General features: G+C 35.2%; 1 pseudogene; it reads right to left on the reverse strand.

The window, feature by feature from the left end:
- Positions 1–1,013: 1,013 nt before the first annotated feature.
- LOC127673260 (zinc finger protein 120-like) lies at positions 1,014–8,298 on the reverse strand (annotated as a pseudogene).
- Positions 8,299–9,253: the final 955 nt, after the last annotated feature.

The following is a 9,253-nucleotide window of genomic DNA, read 5'->3' on the forward strand; positions in this document are numbered from 1 at the left end:
TGCTGGGGAGAACATGGTCGACAGACTGACCAATTCACCCCCACTGAAAGACAAATTGCTATTGTTAAGAGATCTACTTACCATAAGGCGTGGCTTCTATAAGACTTTCCCACCACAAATATATAGGTATATTTACCTCCATTTTCATACTTTGAGACTTCCGACTTACGACCCTGTCACTGAAGAATGACCCTTTGTATGAGGCACAGATGTACTTAGGAAATAATTTCAGGAATATCTTTTCTGTGTTAAACTTCCATCTACCTAATAGATGAGACTTGCAGTCTCCTGTCCCTATTTAATTGTCTAAAGTATAACGTGGGGCATGAAACTAAAAGAGCATTAGTCAGAGCTGAATTCATGCTGTCATTAAAGATATTTTTGCTGAGCCATGGTGGTGCACGCCTTTAATCCCAGTAAATTCCCAGAATGTATTAATGCATATATGGGAAAGAAAACACACCAGATTGGGGGTGTGTGAAATTTGGGTAGGTTAGCTTGAGCCAGTGAATATTGAATTACCAAATAGGGGATTCTCCTGTGGAATGTTCAATGATATAGTTAAGTCAGCAAACAAATTTGTGAGACAATGCATTCTCTGTGCTGTGATTGGCCCCAGTAACGTTGCCCATAGGGACAAAGTCAAAAACTATCTTTTTACTGTCATGCCCTCTACCAACAAATGTCTGCTCTTTTCAAATTTTAATATACCTATGTGTCTTTTTCAAACATGTTTATCATTTTAAAAAATCAATGGTTCCTACTGCTTTTTCAATTTCATTTTCTCTATGTGTAAACGCTCTAATCCCTTATTTATTTCTATTCTCCACACTTTCCTCATATTTAAGAATTTAATTTTTTTGCTCAGAAGCTTTGGTATTTAATATTTGTTTCCGGTTAGAGCAATGTCTTCTGTAGCTGAGAATTGGCTTATTATTTGCAATTAAGACTTGCTTTGAAGACTTAATCCTGCCTCTGCTGCACTGTGCCTTCAAGATAGTCACAAACCTCCTCTAAGGCTGGGCCCTACTGCTCACTGTGAACGGAAACACAATAGTGAATGAGTGTCCCCTAATCTCCATGGATTTTGTGGGAATTACAAATATTCAGAGCTATGAGTCTTCTTAGCACTGCTTTCATTGTGTGCCAAATTTTAGGTATGTTGTGCCTGCATTTTCATTAAATTCTAAAAAGTCTTTAATTTCTTTATTTCTTCCGTGTTCCAGATATCATTGAGTAGGATGTTGTTCAGTTTCCATGTTTATGTGGCATTTCTGTTGTTGTTGTTTTTTTTTTTTTTCTCAAACCCAGCCTAAGTCTTTGGTGATGTGATAAGATGCATTGGGTTATTTTCAATCTTCTTGTATTTGTTGAGTCCTGTTTCGCTACTGATCATGTGATCAAATTTAGAGACGGCACCATGTGCTGCTGAGAATAAGGTGTATTCTTTTGCTTTAGGATGAAATATCTATAAATATCTGCCATATACGTTTGGTTCATAATCTCTGTTATATGTTCAGTTTTGACTCTAAGGAGGATGGTTCCAAGGGTGGCCACAGCTGCGCCTAAATCTAGACTAGAAGGAGCCCATTTTAACTCGCCCTTACTGTGCTCTGTCTCAGGGCTAAGACAGGACTATAGTGAATTCATTATTAGTGTCATTTTTTATTTTATGTTCTTGGATGTGTTGCCTGCGAATATCTTTGTGCAGTTCCTGCAAGGCCGGAGGAGCATCAGATCCTTTGAGACTGTATTTACAGGAGTGGATCACCTACCATGTTGTTCTGTGAATTAAAAATGTTTTCTTTCAGTTCACAATGTTCTTCACTAGCATTCTGCCTGTCTACCTGCACTTTTATTGAAAAATTATTTGACCTTCTAATGAAAGTATATTTTGTTATGTCTTTGCTCTCCCATTGCCTTCACTACATCTACCACGTCAATCATTTTAAGTATGTACAAATATAAGAATACAATATGTTTTAGAAAGTTTTAGAAAGTATGTACAAATATGAGAATACAATATGCTGAGTGCATTTCTGTTGGTTGTGTGTATATGGTCCAGGGATGAACACTTGGATGAAGACTTGTGTTGGATAAGCAATTTGAACAGTCTCTCTGCCTCAGGCTAATTCTCCCACTTGAGAGACACTTGCTGTGTTTCCACTTTCGTGGTCAACCCACATCCCTCTGGAATAATAAAACAAATTAAACTTATTTTAGAAGTGGCTTTAGACATTATAGTTTATCATTACTACATAAAAGGCACTAGTGCACAGCCATAGTTTTTTACACCTGCAAAAGTTCCTTAATGTAACTTAAGGGAACTGTGAAATACAAAAAGGATTCCTTACTGTTGCCTTCATGTTTCTTTTCTCAATGCATGTTTACAAGTGCAAATAAAATCGAGGGACATCATAAAGTCTAAATTGATTCTTGACACTTGTCACAGTTTTTTTTTTTAACAAAAATAAATAATCTTGAGTGTAACAATGTATGTGTGTTGCTTCAGATCTGGCCAAATTCTTTGTAGTCACAGATTACATTTGGTATTCTTGATTGTTTTCAAAGACTACATTAACATGGAAGGGCTTTAGTAGACTGATTGCATAGCAAACAGTTTCCACTTGTACAAGGATACCACAAAGTGCAAAATATTAACCCATCGTCTATGTTTATGGGGTTTATCTGAATTATGACTTTTTTTATGACTTTTTCATAGTCTTTTTCTAAGACTACTGTTACATACTTTAACACATTGCTTAAGCACAGCATTTCTCTCGAGGATGTGTTCGTTTATATATTTATAGATAAATGTGCTGTGAAAATGTCTTATCACACTTAATGCATATGTAAGATGTGTTCTGCTGTACATTTGATCTGATGACTTACATATATATATATATATATATATATATATGTGTGTGTGTGTGTATATGACATACGTATATATGTATGACTATAATATATAAATGTTGGGAACAAGGAAAAAGAAATTTGTCCTAAGGACTGCCTTTTTGTTAACAACATTCATTTAAAGGTAAGTTCAAACTAAATTTAAGTGCCAGGTTATAGTTGATTTTAGTACTTAACAATATCAAGGTAGCTTTCATTATTCATGTTCTGTTCCCCAAAACCTAACAAGAATTCATAACTGTAATTTTCATTACTCCTGTTTTATTCCTCAAAATATAATGCCTGTCCCTATCCACAAAAGAACATATGGCTATGATAGGCAAGAACATAACATCTATATTCTGTATCAGTTGAAATACATTAAGAATAGAAAAATGTAGTGATTGAGGGGAAAATGTAGATTTAACTTGTCACTGGTATTTGTGGATTTCAAGAATTGAAGCTACATAACTTTCAGACTCGGTGTGGATAGGAGTAGAATATTTCAGATAAGCATGGGAGTGTATTTTTCTCGCCCAGATTTATCAGTACTGACTTGGTTACAATAATTTAATATCATTTCCACTCTTCTGATAGTTGAGTTGTGATGGATTTCAATGGACACACAATCTAAATGCTTTACCACATTGCTGTATTTCATATAATTTCTCTCCAGCATGCGTAATTTCATAATGATAAAGACTACAGATTTTTACAAAGCCTTCACCATACCAAATATATTCACAAGGATTATCTTCAGTACTAATTCTTACATGATGAAGAAGATTGCAGAATTGTGCAGAAGCTTCACCAATCTAAATTGACTCACTTTATTCTAAATTAAATTTTAAATACTAAGAATAGATGAAATGATCAATGCATCATTTATAAAAGCAGAAATTTAATTGGGGCCGTGTTTCAATTTCAGAAATTTAGAGCATTTTCCTCATAGGAGGAAACATGGTACGCATATAGGCAAACATAATGCTGGAGAAGGATATGAGAGTTCTGCATCTTGATCCAAAGAAAGTTAAGAAGAGACATCTTCCAGGGTGCTAAAAGGAGGGTTTCTTCAGCACTGGGAGGAACCCCAAACCCACCCCAACACTGTTAAACTTTCTGCAAAAAAGCACACCTGCTATTAGTGCCACACCCTCCCTCACATAAGTCATAACGACCACATTCCACTGCCTGGTCCCATATGATTGTTCAAACACAAGAGTGTATAGCAACCATACTTAAAGAAAGCATATTGCAAAACACATGATCTCCAATGTCAAAAGGCACCATCATCTATCAAAGTCTCAAAAATGTTAAAAGTCCAAACGTCAAAGACTCTTCTGTGATTAATCCTATCATGCAAGAGTAATCAGCTTTATTACAGGAAACAATAAAGCACATCATATACCTTGAAATTCACAGGATATACTTTATTATTCGTAAAGGTAATCATGAGGAAAAACTAGACCTAAAGAAGACCAAAGCCAGCAGAACAATCTCCAAACTCTGCATCTCCATGTCTGATGTCAAAGTGTTCTTCAGATCTCCAACTCCTTTCTGCTTTGTTCACTGAAGCACAATTCGTTCTCTTTGACTGGTTTTATTCAATTCCTGAGCAGGTATCATACAGTTCTAACATCTCAAAAACTTGGGGTCTCTAAGATAACTTCAATTTCACAGGTTCTTGTTTCAATGTCCTGGATCCACACATGATCTTCTCTGCTCCTCCAAAGAGATTGGGTCACTTTTCCAGCTCTGCCCTCTGTAACACTTTAAGCTCTGGTTGACTCCATTCTACTGCTCCTGTTGTTCTTGCTGTTCATCCCATGGTACTTCCATCTTCAAGATGCTGGGTTCTTCTGCTAGAACTAGTCCTGACCCATAGCCTCCCTTATGCTTGCTCAGTGGTGCCAAGCCTCAGCTGTTCTGCATGACAACTTCATGAACTCAAATTTAATACCACCTGAGTTATTCTTACACATGACCAAACCCAGTTGCAACATTATGTCCAACCTTGGTGAGCTCTAGAACACACCTTTTCTGTCACTCCGAAAATACCAGTCAGTTTTCACCACAGTGATGCTGATTTCTTCTTCATCACCTCTAATTTCTAGCTAGCCAGCATCAATTGTCTCTGTATTATTACCATTTAAGACCGAGCTGCTGAGTTCTGCTGCTTACTGGGGCTGGAACACAGCTCCTTCTGTTACTTTATGAGCAGCTTTCTATATTTCAAATATATCACTGCCTAATCTTGGCTTTCCTGGAACTTGCTTAGAGATCTACCTTGATCTCAAAGACCTGCATGACTCTGTCTTGTAAGGGTGGGTTAAAAAGCATGTAACACAATGACATGAACTAAGCCTTTCTGTTTATATTTTAAATTCAGAACCCAGAATCCAAATATATCCCTTAGCAATTTGACACATACTTATATCTTCATATGTCTATATAAAAACAATAACCAGGTAATAAAAATCCCTAACATGATACAGTTCTCTTTCATACAACTGCAAATCCATGTTTACCTGAATGTAATCTTGTCCTAATGTAACCATTCCTTTAATGCCATTGAATAACCTTGATCACAAGATTAAACGTCATTTAACTTCCTGATGATGCCTTGTATTTTGAACCTTTCTTTTTTTTTTATTTTTCCTTTCTTAGTTTCTATGCTTGTTAAAAACTTTCAGGCCAAATTCTATGCAGTGATTTTCGTGACGTACTTTGTCAATACAAGTAGTGTAAACAGTTTTACCTTAACCTCAAGGAAACTCTTTAGACAAGGGCAGCAAACTTCTTTGCAAAAGCATAAAAAAAAAAAAAAACCTCCAGAATATAAATAATCCCAAGCACCCATGTCTATCATATCCTACTATGATACCCTCCTAATTCCTACTTAATTCATGATCATATTCATTATGTTTCTCTCCAGCACACAGAATTTGGAGACTTATCCCTGGTGAAAACACTTTGCCACATTGATGACATTTATAAGTTTTCTGTCCGGTGTGTGTTCTTTTATGATACTGGAGATGATTGGGTCTTGCAAAGGCTTTACCACATTGTTTACACTCATAACGTTTCTCTCCAGTATGTGTTCTTTTATGATATTGGAGATGACTATGCTGTGCAAAGGCTTTAAAACATTGAGTGCACTCATAAGGTTTCTCTCCAGTATGTGTTCTTTCATGATATTGGAGATTACTGCGCTGTGCAAAGGCTTTACCACATTGATTACATTCATATTGTTTCTCTCCAGTATGTGTTCTTTTATGATATTGGAGATTACTGTGATAGGCAAAGGCTTTACCACATTGATTACATTCATAAGGTTTCTCTCCAGTATGTGTTCTTTTATGTCTTTGGAGATCATTGTGCTGTGCAAAAGCTTTACCACATTGATTACATTCATAAGGTCTCTCTCCAGTATGTGTTCTTTTATGTCTTTGGAGATGACTGGGTCCTGCAAAGGCTTTACCACATTGATTACATTCATAAGGTTTCTCTCCAGTATGTGTTCTTTTATGATATCGGAGATCATTGTGATAGGCAAAGGCTTTACCACATTGATTACATTCATAAGGTTTCTCTCCAGTATGTGTTCTTTTATGTCTTTGGAGATCACTGTGACATGCAAAGGCTTTACCACACTGATTACATTCATGAGTTTTCTCTCGAGTATGTGTTCTTTTATGAATTTGGAGATAACTGTGCAGTGCAAAGGATTTACCACATTGATCACATTCATAAGGTTTCTCTCCTGTATGTGTCATTGTATGTGTTTGGAGATGACTGGGTCTTGTAAAGGCTTTACCACATTGATTACATTCATGAGGTTTCTCTCCAGTATGTGCTGTTTTATGATATTGGAGATGACTTGATCTTGTAAAGACTTTACCACATATATGACACTCATAGCGTTTCACTCCAGTATATCTTCTTACATGCCTGCAATGATAATTAGCACATGTGAAAACTTTACGGCATTCATTACTCTGATCAATCATGTAATCAATATGAATTATGTTTACAATTTGTCTAACGGTATAAAAAAGCATCAGATCTTAAGGATTTAGCACTTTATATGTTCATGGTGTTCTCACTCATCATGAGTTGTTCAAGACAGCTGTGATGTTTATTACATGGCTCATATTTATAGTACCCTCTTTTTATATGATATATTTTAGCTATCTGAAGAAAGTTATAAAAACTCTGATCTTTATAACACTGATTGTATCCATATTTTTCCTCTACTGTGAATTACAACACTTTTGACTGGGAACCAGGACCCAAAGAAAAATTTCCAAATTCCTAGTGCCCATAAAGGTTATCTACACTTTCAGTTTAGGGATACTCCCTGTAAAACTAAAAAAATGAGTAATTGCAAATGTCTTTCATATTCCTAATTACTTTCAAAGGCAGAATACTACATATCTTCTTGTTTCAGAACAAATATTTTATATTTCTTTTTTCAATATTACAATGCTCACATAATTATTATCCATTATGACACATGATATACCTAATAAAAAGAGTCATAAGTGAAAAGTTTACACATTACATTCAAACTGCTTGAATTTTTATTTCTTATAACATGTGCAATATGGACTAATGTTTCTCCACAACAACATTCTTGATTCTCATAAAATGCAGTCTCACCCAATTTAACCATATTACTACAAGAATATGAGTATCACCAAATTTTCTGTAGACGATTTTTTTATTAAAATGTGTTGGATATAAATTTATCACTATTCAATGTGCAGTTTCTAAATACTATGAGACGCTACAGATTGGCAGGTCCACAGCATAGCTCTAAAGAAGCTACTTATCAAAGGGATACACAAATCAGGTATCGGACCTTGAGATACATGGTTTTGTAAGAATATTATAATCATAGCTACAGTTAAAGGACTGTTATTTTACACTCTTGTTTTTGCTGAAGATTCCTTAAGATATTAAAATTTCCTCAGAGACAAATTGGTATCAGCTTGCACATGAAAGTTACCTTTCTTGTCTTCTAATACTTTGAAAATGTTCTTCAAGATGATGGTCTTCCCAATTATAGCCTAAAACACAGTACCAGAAATGAATGATATACTATTGGAAATTAGGAAAAAAAATCAAGGTACTGTGAATTTTCACTGCACCATGAAAGTTACAGTGAAAATTTAGTGAAATTGAATTATTCAGCTCAATCTTCACTATTCACAATTAAAATGATAGATATTCAATAACCAATAAACATTTGTTTCCTTTAGAAAAAATAACAGTCTTACCTATAGCATGGAGGTTCAGGTAGGTTTCCAACATCACTTCTTTGTAGAGATTCTTCTGGGAATGATCCAGCAAATTCCACTCTTCCTCAGTGAAGTTCACATGCACATCATCAAAAGTCACTGCATCCTAAATATCCCATACATGTACAACATCAATGTAAAGAAAACACATATTTTCTCGAAAACATATTCATATAATTTTGGCACTCCACTTATATTTTGACTCAAAATTTACAATCACTGTGTCATTTTAGAAGGAGCTTGAATTATAAAATTCATGTGTGTTGCTTTTGAACAATTTGAATAACATACAGCCCTGAAAGGGAAATTCCAATTGAGAGGAAAATGCACAGGAAACATCCACAATACTGATTAGATATCTGAAAAGTTGTATGAACAATTACTAACTACAAGTCTGATGGGTAAACTGGGTGTATTTGCACATGTCCTTAGTCATAGAGGTACAGGCAGGTATATGTCAAACAGCTGGATGCTGGCATGGCCTATGTAATATGTTCTATGAGACCAAAAGTTATATATTAAGACCCTTAATCCCTACAAAAATCAACCAAGGAAACAAAAATCATAGAGAACTCACAGTTCTTTACTAAAAGTTCCCACCAATAACTATACATTCACTTCAGATCCATACTCATCTTGCACAAGCATGAAGTGCAACAGTTTAAACTATAACATTAATAAAATTTTATTAAAAGGCAATGCATGCTTAAACAGTTACAAATTAACAGATGAAACTATAATAATTTAAATGTTGATCATAAATAAGCAATGTAAGGCAGGAGAAAGAGCTCAGCAGTGGAAAGCTCTAGCTGGCCTTCCACATTGTGTTTGTCAATTTCTCAGATACACATGGGGACTATCAACTACTAACTACTTCAACATCAAGAATTCTGAGACCATCTTATGACAAGTGTAAAGAAGAAACATATGATATACATATTCCTATACATAGGCAACATATTATTTATTCAAACATTTCAGAACAGCCACAAGTGTGCAGAAGAACATCACACACCTGGAATCCAAGGACCCTGAAGACTCCGGTAGTATTGATG

This window comes from Apodemus sylvaticus, chromosome 22 (assembly GCF_947179515.1).
Source record: "Apodemus sylvaticus chromosome 22, mApoSyl1.1, whole genome shotgun sequence".
Classification (NCBI taxonomy): Eukaryota; Metazoa; Chordata; class Mammalia; order Rodentia; family Muridae; genus Apodemus; species Apodemus sylvaticus.